The 13,836-nt window shown below is 42.4% G+C and overlaps 1 long non-coding RNA gene across 1 annotated transcript in view; it reads right to left on the reverse strand.

Annotated features, from left to right (window-relative positions):
- Window positions 1–435: 435 nt before the first annotated feature.
- LOC123394816 overlaps window positions 436–13,836 on the reverse strand; it is a 32,341-nt gene continuing 18,940 nt past the window's right edge. Inside the window, exon 3 of the long non-coding RNA XR_006609544.1 lies at window positions 436–730. This is a non-coding gene — a long non-coding RNA (uncharacterized LOC123394816). The remainder of the gene's footprint in view (window positions 731–13,836) is intronic.

Genomic DNA, 13,836 nt, shown 5'->3' on the forward strand with positions numbered 1-13,836 from the left:
GTCAGAATACTATTTCTAAGACTCTTTCCTTTACTGGAATGTGATCCTGGGCAAGTCCCTCTTACTTTGAGCTTCGCTGTCCTCATTGGTAAAATGGAGACTGTAAAACCCACACAAGATGTTTGTGGAGAGAATCAATGAGGTAAAGTAATGGGAAGTGATTATACATTTCAAGTGTTGTACAAGTGTTAATTATCATTATTGTGTTGTTTCTCCCCCATGGGCCCTCAGAGACCACATGTTTTACTTCCTTTCTAACTCGTCCCTGGGTCATATATGGTGCCAGTAATGCTGTAAGCTAAAATTAGACACACAGTTAAGAAGAATAAAAGGAAATGATTTACCTAAGAGGATTAAGGCAAAATCATAACCATATTAAATCTATTGTAGACATTTTTCCACAGAGTGAATCTAGGACGCTCTTTACAGGGAAAGACCATGAAAATTTATTTGCAGCCCACTCTTGCAAGTCTAAGCTGAATGGAAGAGGAATAGCATCAAGATAGTTCCATTCCTCATTCTAACATGAGGCCAACATTGCTGGCAAGGGTAAGGTGGCCTCTGGAACCCTTGTTAGTTTTCCTCGAAAAGGCTGCTACCTTTAAATAACCAGATTTTAAAAATTCTCCTTAGAGAGATCATTTTTATCTCTATGGTATGATCAGTTCCTCTTCAACATCTGATGCAACCCTTAGTGTTTTCCATTGCTTTCTAGCTGTGTCAGATTTCCCTAGAAGACAGAAATGAAAGTGATGACTAAGAAAATTGTGCTTAAAATTCAAATTTTTGACCTACACATTGATTTCCCCACCCACCCCTCCCCTTCCTGGCTCCTTGACTTCCAAAGGGGAAAATTACCATTTTTACACAGTGTAAAACCTTCAGTTTGCACCATTACCTGCAGATTTGCCATCTCCAAGTACAAATTTAGTTCATTTGGTTGAAACTATACAAAGCAGAAGCTACTCAGAGAATTCAGACTTTTTTTTTTTTCTATTTCCCTGATTATCTTCTGAAGAGACAGAAAGGGTTAGATCCCCAAAGTGTACCAGATATGGTCTATGGTCTATTTCCCCTCTGTCACTCAGACACAATTAGGCATTGCCTTATCTCCTCCCCAACATTGGCTTCTATTCTATATTCCAATCTGACCCAAGTGCAGTTATTTAAAGCACCATGTCTGGAATGGAGAAAGATACTGGGGGAAAAGAAAAAGACAGTGAGGGGGAAAAACAACAATTATATGGAGTCTTTCTTCAGGCTACCTCAACATGGTCTTATAGAACATTTCCCTCACAGAAACAGGATGAGATTTCTCAATTGCTTGTATTTTCCTTCAACGACCCAAACTTGAGTAATATAGCCAATACTTTGATGGGTATCTAAGAAAATTAAATGGTTATGCTGACGTGTTAATGAAGCTCATTTTCCAGGGCAGTCTGTTCCAGATATGCTCACTGAAAGCAAAATCACCTAGAGTTTTAGCCCCATTCTCTACCAAAAGGCAGTTTTTCTAGTCTGCCAAGCTAGCAAAAAGTAGATCATTAGATAGCCCAATTATTACTGACAGATCTTTGGCAAACATGCCTTAGGTACCTTGGGTGTAGTGCAGAATATCCTGCAGGAACTCCACACTTCTCCACGTATGTATTGAAAGCCATGTACTGGAACTACAAAAGTGATCAAAACCACTCCTAAACAGAAGTGCACGGTCTTAGATTGACCCATTAGCAGATGATGATAATACAAATCAGGTGGTAGACAAATACAAGGGCCAGGGGCTGGGGGCAGTGTAGGGGTGTAAGAAAGGAGCTGCCTATGTTTTAAAAGATAAGCAGGAACTGGACCAGAAAAGAGAAGAACAAAGGCCAATCTAGGCAAAGAGAGCAGCCAGAACAAAGAATCAAGACAACAAGAGAATGTCCCGTGCAGAGAATCAGCAAACATTTTTATCCCAAATGTGTTTTTTATATGCTGCTACCAGTTTGTGAGTCAAGACTGCCCATTTTGTTTCTCTTTTGTTCTGGAGTTCTCTGGAGAGGTTGGCCTACGAAGGAAGCACTCCCTCAGCCTCCCACTGTGTGGCCACCTCCCTCAAAGCTCTGTTGCCTCACGGCTCTCCATCACCTCTCCCAGGAAACTCGGAGGTGCCAACACTGTCCAGGAACCTCGGGTGAGCTGAGGAAGGCGGCTCTCCCTTATCATGTCTGCTTGAGGGCAAGCAGGGTTCAATGTCTTCCAGAACATTAGAAGAGACAGCCCTTGAGAGGTCTACCTCAGCCCATTGGGCTCTCTCTCCAAATCAAAGGACTCGGAAATGACTCCACGGGAGTCTGCCAGGGGATTAGAGGAAATCACTTCTTCAGAATCTCCCTCTCCCGCCCCCCAGCAAAGCCTAAAAGCTTTGATGTGTGGCCAAGCTCCTTCTCCCTTAGGCACTCCTCTCTCCCACACAGTTCCTCATTCTGCAGCCCTCTGACTTCTGGCTGGCTGCCCTATCAAGTTTGCCAGACAGCCCACATGTGCCTTGATCCTGACAGGAGGATCCAGCTGAGGTCAGAGCTGGGGGGCCTTTCTACGGGCGTTTCTTTCTCCTTTAAGCACAAGTGAGAAAGTAAATCTCCGAACATCATTTTCAGTACCAGAGATGGTTAAGGGCAGATGTCTCTGGAGAGGGGAACAGAGCAGCCAGCCAGGGGGCAGGGGGCAGGGAGACGGACTTTTTCACACACCCTTTGGTAGTTGTAAGTGTTGTACTACGCATATGAATCACCTATTCCAGAAGCATAATTTTCTAGAAACTTTAGAAAGAAAAGTAATTTTTTAAAAAGATTTTATTTATTTATTTGACAGACATCACAAGTAGGCAGAAAGGCAGGCAGAGAGAGAGAGAGGGCGGCAGCGGCAGGGGTGGGTGCAGTGCAGGGGAGCAGGCTCCCCACTGAGCAGAGAGCGATAAGGGCCTCCATCCCAGGACCCTGAGATCATGACCTGAGCCAAAGGCAGAGGCTTAACCCACTGAGCCACCCAGACGCCCAGAAAAGTAATTTTTTGAAACCCAGAGTTTTAAGAATATTTTTGAGAATGCAATATTGAGGTCTTTCCTGTGTACTCAACTGGTTCACTATCTTATAGGTAAAAAGTCAGTTTAAAAAAAAAAAGGTGGTGATTAACAAGACAGATCTCAGACAATAAACTCACTGTGAGACTTTAACTTTTTCGCTCTGTGCCTCAGTTCCCACATCGGTAAACTGAGGACTATAAGTCTAACTCAGATTTCTTGTGAGATTAAATGACTCATAGGTACGAAGCACTTGGTGTTTGCCACATAATAAATGCTGTAGAATTGGTTGCTAACAATCATTATCCTTTTTTTTTTTTTAAGATTTTATTCATTCATTAGAGAGAGAGAGACAGCACACAAGCAGGGGAAGAGGCAGAGGGAGAAGGCAAAGCAGACTCCCCGCTGAACTGGGAGGCAGACGTGGGGCTTGATTCCAGGACCTAAAGATCATGACCTGAGCTGAAGGCAGAGGCTTAACTATCTGAGCTACCCAGGCACCCCCAACGATCATTATCCTTAAAAGTTGTGGGGTGCCTGGGTGGCTCAGTGGGTTAAAGCCTCTGCCTTCAGCTCAGGTCATGATCCCAGGGTCCTGGGATCGAGCCCTGCATCGGGCTCTCTGCTCTGCGGGGAGCTTGCTTCCTCCTCTCTCTCTCTGCCTGCCTCTCTGCCTACCTGTGATCTCTATCTGTCAAATAAATAAATAAAAATCTTAAAAAAAAAAAAAAAGTTGCAACACACTTGTGTCACCTTCTGCTATAGCAATTGGTAAGAAGAAAAGCTCCCGGTGAGTAAAGCACACCTCTAAGTATTAAAAATGAAATCTTAGGGGCACCTGGGTGGCTTAGTCGGTTAAGTGTTGCTCTCGATTTCAGCTCAGTTGTGAGATCAAGTTGTGATCTCAGTTATGAGATCACACGCTGCATTGGTCTCCCCTCTCAATGGGGAGTCTGCTTTTCTCCCCCTCTCACTCTTTCCCTCTCTCTCCGGCCCTCCCTCCACTCATGTGTCTTCTCTCTCTCTCTCAAATAAATAAAATAAATAAATCTTTTTTTTTTTTTTAAAGATTTTATTTATTTATTTGACAGGGATCACAAGTAGGCAGAGAGGCAGGCTGAAAGAGAGAGAGAAAGAAGCAGACTCCCTGCTGAGCAGAGAGCCCGATGTGGGACTCCATCCCAGGACCCTGGGATCATGACCTGAGCCAAAGGCAGCAGCTTAACCCACTGAGCCACCCAGGTGCCCCTAAATAAATCTTTTTTTAAAAAACGAAATCTGAGTGCTTTCAAAGCCCTTGTCACACTTTGCTCTCTTTCTCCACCTTGCGGGAGAAACACTTCCACGTGAATCACCCCAGCCATGCTCTGCCTCCAATAACCTCAGTTGTGAGATCAAGTTGTGATCTCAGTTATGAGATCACGCGCTGCATTGGTCTCCCCTCTCAAATCTGGCTCAAACCCTTCACTAACCTGCCATGAGACTCTTGGCCAAACCAAAGGTCTCCAGTCTTAATGTCTTCACAGGAATGTCAGAGGAGAATGCAAGTCACTGTAAGTGAAGGTGCCTTGTATCCACCCAAACTCTGCCAGTTTCAGAAATACACAACTGATGATCTGTTACATGAAAGGGCTGAATTCAAAGAACAAGTGTCTAGCAAGTCACTGCCATAAGAAAAGTTTACTTGTTGATAAAAACTCTGTGGTGATTGAATCAACTGCTGAAGGAATAGCCCCCTCCCAGAATGCTCTCCTGGTGGGGCTGCTGGTGTCCCACCTGCCACCAGCACGTCAGGGTAGAAAAGCCCTGAAATGCTGAACTGTTCCTTTTCTCCCCTAGACGTTTCCTCTAGGATCAACACTCTGTGTCCTTTCACTTCTCTGGAAATAACTTGTCTCCCTTCAAATCCAAGGCACCAAAACATACTGCAGATTCCTACAGTTCAATCCACAACGACTTTTAATCAGTTCAAAAAATCTCAGAGAAGCGGGTTCACCAGTTCCGTGACTTCAAAGCAGTTAATCTCTTGAGGCCCCAGCCTCCTTACTAGGAAAATTATATTTCAGATTCTAAGAGTCAACATGGGCTTGGCACAACTGTAAACTTGGCTACCACTGTGTCCTATCTCTCTGACCCTTCTGGTTAATTCCATAAACCTCCACCCCTAGACCAGGTTGATATCCATCTCACTCTCAGATCTCTCTGGTTTTCAAGAAAGTGGGTCATGACTTGTTTTTGTTCTCAGGTGTGAAAGGTTGCTCTCCTCCCACCCTGGCCCACCTGGCCAGGGTCCTCACACAGCTGTGGCTTAGAAACGTCATGCTTAGTGGAGAGACAAAGGAAGGAATGCATGGATGAATGGATTAACTTGTTCATTCATTCAACAAATACTTACTGAGTGTCTGTTATATACCAGAGAGAGTAGTTCAGTAAGAACATGATCCACCTATTACGTGGAGGTGAGAGGCCAGGGGACGCTCCCCTAAGTAAGTGAGATCTGGCTGAGACCTGGAGGAGGAGTAGGAGGTAACTCTACCAGGAGTATTCACAAGACCAAAGGTCCATCAGCTGGAAAGAAGGAAGAGATGAATGGATGAAGGAAGGAATGAGTGAATGAATGAGTGAACTAAAGGACCAATGAATGGGCAGCCAGCCTTCAACCTTGGTTACTGGCACTCTGTCTGTCTCTCATTGGGCTTCTTTTTCAAAAGAAATTAGCACCTCTTTGTTGCGGGACACATATGGTTATGTTTCATTAGTCTGTGAAGCAGGTGTAAGTCCTGGACACCTGCCATGGTGTAGAAAAGAAGTTGGCAGTCTCTATCAAATATTTCCTTGGTTCCTATTGTTCAGAAAGCAGTCATTATCCAAATGGAGAGCTGAGAAATTTCAGACTTCTGCCACTGCAGGGGATCGGCTCCTCTCAGCTCTTCACTGATTCACCCCAAGTTCTTCCAAAGGATAGCTTCTGTATCAGCCCTTTCCATTATCAACATCATTGAAACACCTCCCCATATGGGCTCTAGCAGTTTCGATTTTTAAAAAATTTTGCAATAAAATCCAGTAAATCCAGCACAGAATTTAACCATGTCTTTCTTTCTTAAGGTGAAAATCCTCCAGGGAGATAAGTTTACTAAGCAGAAAGAAAGAAAAAAAAAAAATCTTTTGTCATTCCTGAGAAGGGGGGGGGAGGGAGGGGAGAAAAAAAAACCCTGTAAATGTCACTACTGACTAATCCGATCTATTTTTGGAAGGCCTTGGGGGGTTTTAGGGCTTTCCGTGTGGTAAATTAAACAGCGGCATTCCTCTGAAACAGGAATGTGCAGTCTTTACTCCCTGCGGCACTCACCTGCAGCAGCCATAATTAGGAGCCTGAAAGGTGAGTGGGAATTTTGGGGGTGGGGTGCAGTTTCCAGTTGCACCCCTACCTGCCCTGGGGTACTGCAGGTCACTGGCATTTTTAAAGCCCATGAATCAAGCGTGACCCTCATCTGACAGCTTTCCCAGGGCCCCTGTGGACTCGAGATGGTGCTCTTCTTGCCCTCGCCTCCCAGGCTGTCTCCTACCATTGACTCCATTTACACGTGACTTAGACAGTGGATGGTGCGGTCAGATGCCCAGATCTCTCTCTTCCTATGAGCCTGCCCTGAACTTGATCAAATCAGTGTGAGTCCTACCCAAAATGTCACTTGTTAGAAGTTCAGAAAGTGTTTTGTTGTTAACAAATGGCATTTGCATGATACTGGTATTCACTGGAGGAGTAAAGCTGGACATACTGGGAAGTACGTTCTTGCCATGTTTTTAAGTTCTACCGAACTTGTAAGTACTTCTTACACCGGCCACTTTGTGTCTTCCCCTATCAGGTTGATGGCGTTACTCGGAAAAGAAATGGAAAAGAAATGTTTGCAGCGGTGGTTCATTAAATGAGCCTCTCTACTTTTGTGTGTATTTGAGATTCTCCATGATAAGGTGAAAGAAAAATAAACAAGCACAGCATTTCACATGCTACAGGATCTTTGATGCTTTTACTTTCTGCTCTTCAGCCCAACTGAAGACCTCTCCAAGTGAGAAACCTTGGAAAGCCGAGCTTGCCCCAAATCCCGGCTCATTTTGCTCCGTTGCTTCAAAGTGGGGCTCATTTTTTTTTCATTTTACATCCCACCAATACTTTCATAAAGGAACTCTGTCTCATCGGGATTAAATTAAAGGTTCATTTCTTCTAAGAGGGAAATTACATATTAACAGGCATTCTGATGTTATTCTTACCTTTTACCTAAAAGGTAAAGGCTTTAAGGACGTATATAGTTGCAATGTTATTACTGGAAGTAAATTTTATTCCTCTGTCTAGAAAACATATTAGCGCAAATGATGATGTCACGGTAGTTGAATTTTGCAATACAACAATTGAGGATTTTTACGACTACCTTAAGCCTAAACCACAACACAGATAAGTAAAACACTGAAAATGAATTCTGTAATTGTCATTGCCACACCCAAAAATATCCACTGAACATTTACAAAGTTAATAACAAGGCATAGCATGCTAGCAGATAATCATGGGGGTGAAACTACACTGGTTTCTTAGGAACTGTTATAAAAACTCCACATCCCACCTACACAACTTCGGGTCACAAGTGTTCTACTCCCAGCTGAAAACCGTTCTCTCAGCACATGTTTTTAATACACCCCAGGCCAGGACAAATTGGCATTCCCTTCACAGCCCTGTGCATATAGACAAACAGACACATGAAAGAAGCGGGGCAGAGAACTGAGGACTCCAAGCCAACTCTCCCCAGATCACAATCCCCATCCCACTCCACAACACCCCAGCTTGGCCCTGACATCAAACCAGCTTCCTGGGCTCTGGGTGAGAGCAGAAAACAAATTTCCTCATGCTCCATTAAAACATCCACCGGTTATTCAAAAGAAAACCCTAGAATCTGCTTGATAATATGGATCATTTTGAACTAACCGGATGATGATGGCCAGTCTGAACTAGCAAAAGCCTCCTTTATGCTTTAATGTAATGTAGAGGACAATTTTTGAAGACTTTATTTATTTGTCAGAGAGACAGAAAGAGTGAGAGAGCACAAGCAAGGGGAGCAGCAGGCAGAGGGTAAAGACTCTGCCCCTGAGCAGGGAGCCTAATGCAGGACTCGATCCCAGGACCCTGGGATCATGACTGAGCTGAAGGCAGCTGCTTAAGTGACTGAGCCATCCAGGCGTCCCTAGAGGACAATTTTTAAAAGTAGTTTTATTACACTGATAATCTTGGTGTAGGCTAACATGTAAGGTAGGCTAACAAAGGACTGTTTTATAGGCATCTCTTGCTTGGCGACTCAGTAAGAAAGACTTTCAATGCAGTCATTTCTTAAATTCTAAGATGTCCAGATAGCGCTCAGTAACCATGTGGGGTTTTTTTAAGCTTTTTGTTTGTGTTTTTAAGCTTTCTTAAAAAATTCTACTCTTATTCCAGTGTAATACCAATGGATTTTGCTCAGTTTACCTTCTCATATCTACTATTTGTCTACTTTATCTTAGCTGGGTTATGACCTCTTCTTAAATCATTAGTTGAATGTGAGATTTTAAGAAGAAAAAGCTGCAAAACCAGGTCTTCTTAAGAATCCTTGCTCCCAGACAAAGGGGCAACAAGCAATCTGCAAGACCAAATAGAGAGAAGGGCATCCACACAGCTTCCCAAAGGTGCACAAGCAGTGCCAGGGCCCCAGGCTGAAGATGAGCGTGTGCTGTGTGAGTCTGGGACGCACATCCACGGTGCCTGCACACACACAGTGTGTAGGCTTATTCTAGACGTCAGTCTCCTTCCTCTTACCCACAGCTATCCTGTAGAAATTGGTACACTAACCCCTATTCCAGAATCCTCTGGGAACCTCACCCCACACCTAAGTACTCTCACTTATATTAAAGGGCAGATTCAAAATCCCAATATTCTCTTTCAGATTAAACAAGACTTCGGAGAGTAAGCTTCCATGTAAACAATAATACAAGGCCAGGGAAAAGATGTGACTTAGCCAGAGGAGATAAGAATTAATATACAGGCAGAGCTTCTAGGTCCACTTAAAGAATTTAAAGTTTGCATTTATTTACCCCAAACCCATCAAAATGGCATTGCAAAAAAAAAAAAAAAAAGCTGTTAAGGAGAAAAAAACTAAGCAGCCAAGCAATTCTGTGTATGGGACTTCAGCCACAGGTGTAGGTAGAGTGAAATACCAACAGAAATAGAGTGAAATACCAACCAACCCCAGTGGTTGAAAGAGTGAAATACCAATAGAGTGAAATGCCAACAGAAAACAGGGAGATTAACTAAAAGATTCACAATGGATAAAGAGACACACAGGTGCACGTGCACACAGCCACCAACATCACCCCTTTTACTAACCTTTGTGAGACAGAGCTATCAGAATACTTGCAAGGCAAGTTTACACCTTCCCAAAAAGAGACTAGACAACTCTTCTCTGGGGCAACTGAATATTCCAGGAGAAACCAGCCCCCACCTTCTGCATATACTAATATTTAAATCTTCCTATGGAAAAATCAAGAGCCCTTCCAGCTCTCTCTTCAGAAAAGCCCACCAACTAATAAGCCCTACCTACATCAAACTTCCAATCCCCATTTTAGTATCTCTCCCTTACAAATAAGTAACCAAGACATTTGGAAAAAACCACACCCTTCTTCTGAAAGAAAGAGACCAAACACAAAGAAAAACTCAGGAGAAACACAAAAAATAAGAATTAGAAGAAAAATGTTTTAAGGCAATGCTAATTTCCTCAGAAAGCTAAAAGCAGATATATTCATGGCACAATAATAGACATATAGATCAATGGAACAGAATAGAGAACTCAGAAATGGACACTCAACTCTATGGTCAACTACTCTTCAACAAAACAGGAAAGAATATCTACTGGAAAAAAGACAGTCTCTTCAACAAATGGTGTTGGAAAACTGGACAGCAAACATGCAGAACAAAGAAACTGGACCATTTCCTTACACCACACACAAAAACAGACTCAAAATGGATGAAAGACCTAAATGTGACACAGGAATCCATCAAAATCCTAGAGGAGAACACAGACAGCAATCTCTATGACCTGGCTCCAAAAGCAAGGGAAACAAAGGCAAAAATTCAACTATTAGGCCTTCATCAAGATGAAAAGCTTTTTCTCAGCAAAGGAAATTAGTCAACAAAACCAAAAGACAACTGACAGAATGGGAGAAGATATTTGCAAAAGTCTTATCAGATAAAGGACTAGTATCTAAAATCTATAAAGAACCTATCAAACTCCACACCCAAACAACAAATAATCCAATCAAGAAATGAGCACAATACATCCCAATGGCCAAAAGACACATGAAAAAAACACTCGACATCACTTGGCATCAGGGAAATACAAATCAAAACCACAATGAGATCCCACCTCACACCAGTCAGAATGGCTCAAATGAACAAGTCAGGAAACAACAGATGTTGGTGAGGATGTGCAGAAAGGGGAACCCTCTTACACTGTTGGTGGGACTGCAACTGATGCAGCTACTCTGGAAAACAGTATGGAGGTTCCTCAGAAAGTTGAAAATAGAGCTACCCTATGATCTAGCAATTGCACTACTAGGGATTTACCCCAAAGATACAAGTGGAGTGATCCAAAGGGGCAACTGCACCTCAATGTTTATAGTAGCAATGTCCACAATAGCCGAATTATGGAAAGAGACCAGATGTCCATTGATAGATGAATGTATAAAGAAAATGTGGTGTACATATATTCAATGGAATACTACCCAACCATCAAAAAAAGGTGAAATCTTGCCTTTTACAATGACAGAGATGAAACTAGAGAATATTGGGCTCAGCGAAATAAGTCAGTCAGAAAGATAATTACCATATGACCTCACTCATATGTGGAATTTAAGAAACAAAACAGAGGATCATAGGAGAAAAGAGTTAAAAATAAAATAAAATAAAATCACAAAGGGAGGGGAACCTGGGTGGCTCAGTGGGTTAAGCCGCTGCCTTCGGCTCGGGTCATGATCTCAGGGTCCTGGGATCGAGTCCCACATCGGGCTCTCTGCTCAGCGGGGAACCTGCTTCCCTCTCTCACTCTCTGCCTGCCTCTCTGCCTACTTGTGATCTCTCTCTGTCAAATAAATAAATAAAATCTTTAAAAAAAAAAAAAAATCACAAAGGGAGACAAACCATGAGAGACTCTTAATCATAGCAAACAAACTGAGGATTGCTGGAGGGGAGTGCCTAGAGGGATGGGGTAACTGGGTGATGGACATTAAGGAGGGCACATGATGTAATGAGCACTGGATATTATATAAGACTGAAGAGGGATGCTTTTTTGACTCAGTCAATTGAGCACCTTCTTTTGGCTCAGGTCATGATCCCAGGGTCCTGGGCCTGAGTCCCTCATGGGGCTCCCTATTCAGTGGGGAGCCTGCTTCTCCTTCTCCCTCTGCTTGCCACTCTGCCTACTTGTGCTCTTTATCTGTCAAATAAATAAATCAAATCTTAAAAAAAAAAAAAAGACTGATGAATCACTGACCTCTACCTCTGAAATTAATAATAACATCCTATGTTAGTTAATTGAATTTAAATTTAAAAAAATTTTTTAAATGAACTCTCATTTTCCCAAGTTAAAAAAAAAAAAGATATATCCATGAAACAAGACACTATTTTTAAAAAGAGAACTCTTGGGAATTCTAAATATGACAGCAAAGATGAAAAGTTCAATGCACTAAATAATAAAATGAGGATAATAATAATAAATAAGCTAATAATAATAAATAATAAGTAATAAGCTAAATAAATAATGAGCAAATTCCCAGAAAGAATAGGGAAAAGAGAAAGAAATAGAAAAGAGAAAAAGGGTTTTATTTGGTTATTTTTGTTTTTTAGATAGAAGATTAATCCAGAAAGGCCAATATCTAGAAAAAGAGTAGTGAAAACAGAAAAAGAGAGGGAGGGAGGGAAAACAGAAACAGGAATGAAGAAAGAAATGTAATACTTATGAATGATGCAGCACATATGTAGTTGGGGTTCAAGCAATTTAGCACACCGTAGAACATTAAGCCAACAACGGCAAAAATGGAGAACCATCAAAATTTACAGTAATCCTCAAGACTCAGGAACTTGCAGTCCCAGATACTTGAGAGTTAAGGCAAAGAAAACCAAAGAAAGGCTATGTGAAGGCGGTTTGAGAAGCAATCAGAGGTTCTATTGCCTCCCAGCTCTGTATCATTGAGTCTACACCCTGCTCTTCCCCACACCTGTTAGAAAATGGTAGGTTTATTCTTTGAAGAAATTCAAAGAAAGAAATTGAAGAAATTCTTTGTGGATTGCTGGTCAAACCACCCAGCCATTGGTTTTGGGAACAGAACCACAAACTAGGGCATAGAGTGACCATAAAATGCTGAGACTCCCAGCCCTATTTCCCCAGGTGGCTCCCAGAACACTGGCAGCATAACCCTATGAACTTGACATAAGAAAAGAAAAGTTTCTTTCTGGAGAATGCGACCAGCCCAAGAAAAAAGACCAGAAAATGGGGACCTGGGTGTCTCAGCTGGTTAAGTGTCTGCCTTCAGCTCTGACTCAGGGTCCTGGGATCCAGCCCTGGTCGAGCTCTCTATTCAACAGGGAATCTGCTTCTCCCTCTCCCTGTGGGATCTCTCTCACCCTTGCTTTCTCTCAAATATGTAAATAAAATCTTTTTTTTTAAAAAAGACAAACTAAATCCTTTAACTTTAGAAAAATCTAAATCATGTTTCCTACAATAATCAGTGCTTCATGCTACGGTGAAGCTCAGTCAACAAGCCCCAAGTACAAGCCCAGAGATTCCAATTAGTTTCTTAATCTTCTACTCTAATACAAAGCAGACATCCAAGGATTACCAGATTCCTAAGGAAAGCTGAAAACAAGAAAACTAGATAATAAAACAAGTAGATAAAAACAACTTGAAGAAAAAAACAAAAAACAACTTGAAGGAAGCAAAATAAATAAGGATTAAAGAAATTAAACAGTGCAATTAAGGGGAGCCTAGGTGACTCAGTCAGTTGAGTGTACAACTCTTGGTTTCAGCTCAGGCCATGATCTCCTGGTTCTGGGACTGTGCTCACATCTGGCTCCATGCTCAGTGGGAAGTCTACTTTCTACTTGAGATTTTCTCTCTCTCTCTCTCCCACCTGCCCCTCCTCCACGAGCATGTTTTTTTCTCTCTCTCTAAAATTAAAAAAAAAAGTCATTAGTACTCTCAGTAAAATAAGATACAGTATTATACCCTTCAAACAATGATAGGAAAGTATGCAAAAGAACATCCAGGTTACGAAAGAGAAATATTAGTGTAAGGGCCTGGTTAGCCAGAGGAATTAAGTTGCAAATCCCAGATACAGGGGTGGGCCAGGCCAGATGGAGACATCCAATCAGTGGGGTGTGCATATATTTACTGTGGTAAGTTGAAATCCCATTGGCGACCTGTGTATGGGTCGGGCTCAACCACCTATATAAAGGTTAGTCTGTGAGGCTAGGGAGTAGTAGGAGTAGTAGGAGGAGTTAAAATAGCCATTGCAGGGCGCCTGGGTGTCTCAGTGGGTTAAAGCCTCTGCCTTCCACTCGGGTCATGGTCCCAGGGTCCTGGGATCGAGCCCCACATCGGGCTTCTCTGCTCGGCGGGGACCTGCTTCCCCCTCTCTTTCTGCCTGCCTCTCTGTCTACTTGTGATCTCTATCTGTCAAATAAAACATAAAAAATCTTTAAAAAAAAA

Source organism: Mustela putorius, unplaced genomic scaffold (assembly GCF_011764305.1).
Source record: "Mustela putorius furo isolate JIRA1106 unplaced genomic scaffold, ASM1176430v1.1 tig00003845_pilon_pilon_pilon, whole genome shotgun sequence".
NCBI classification, from domain to species: Eukaryota; Metazoa; Chordata; class Mammalia; order Carnivora; family Mustelidae; genus Mustela; species Mustela putorius.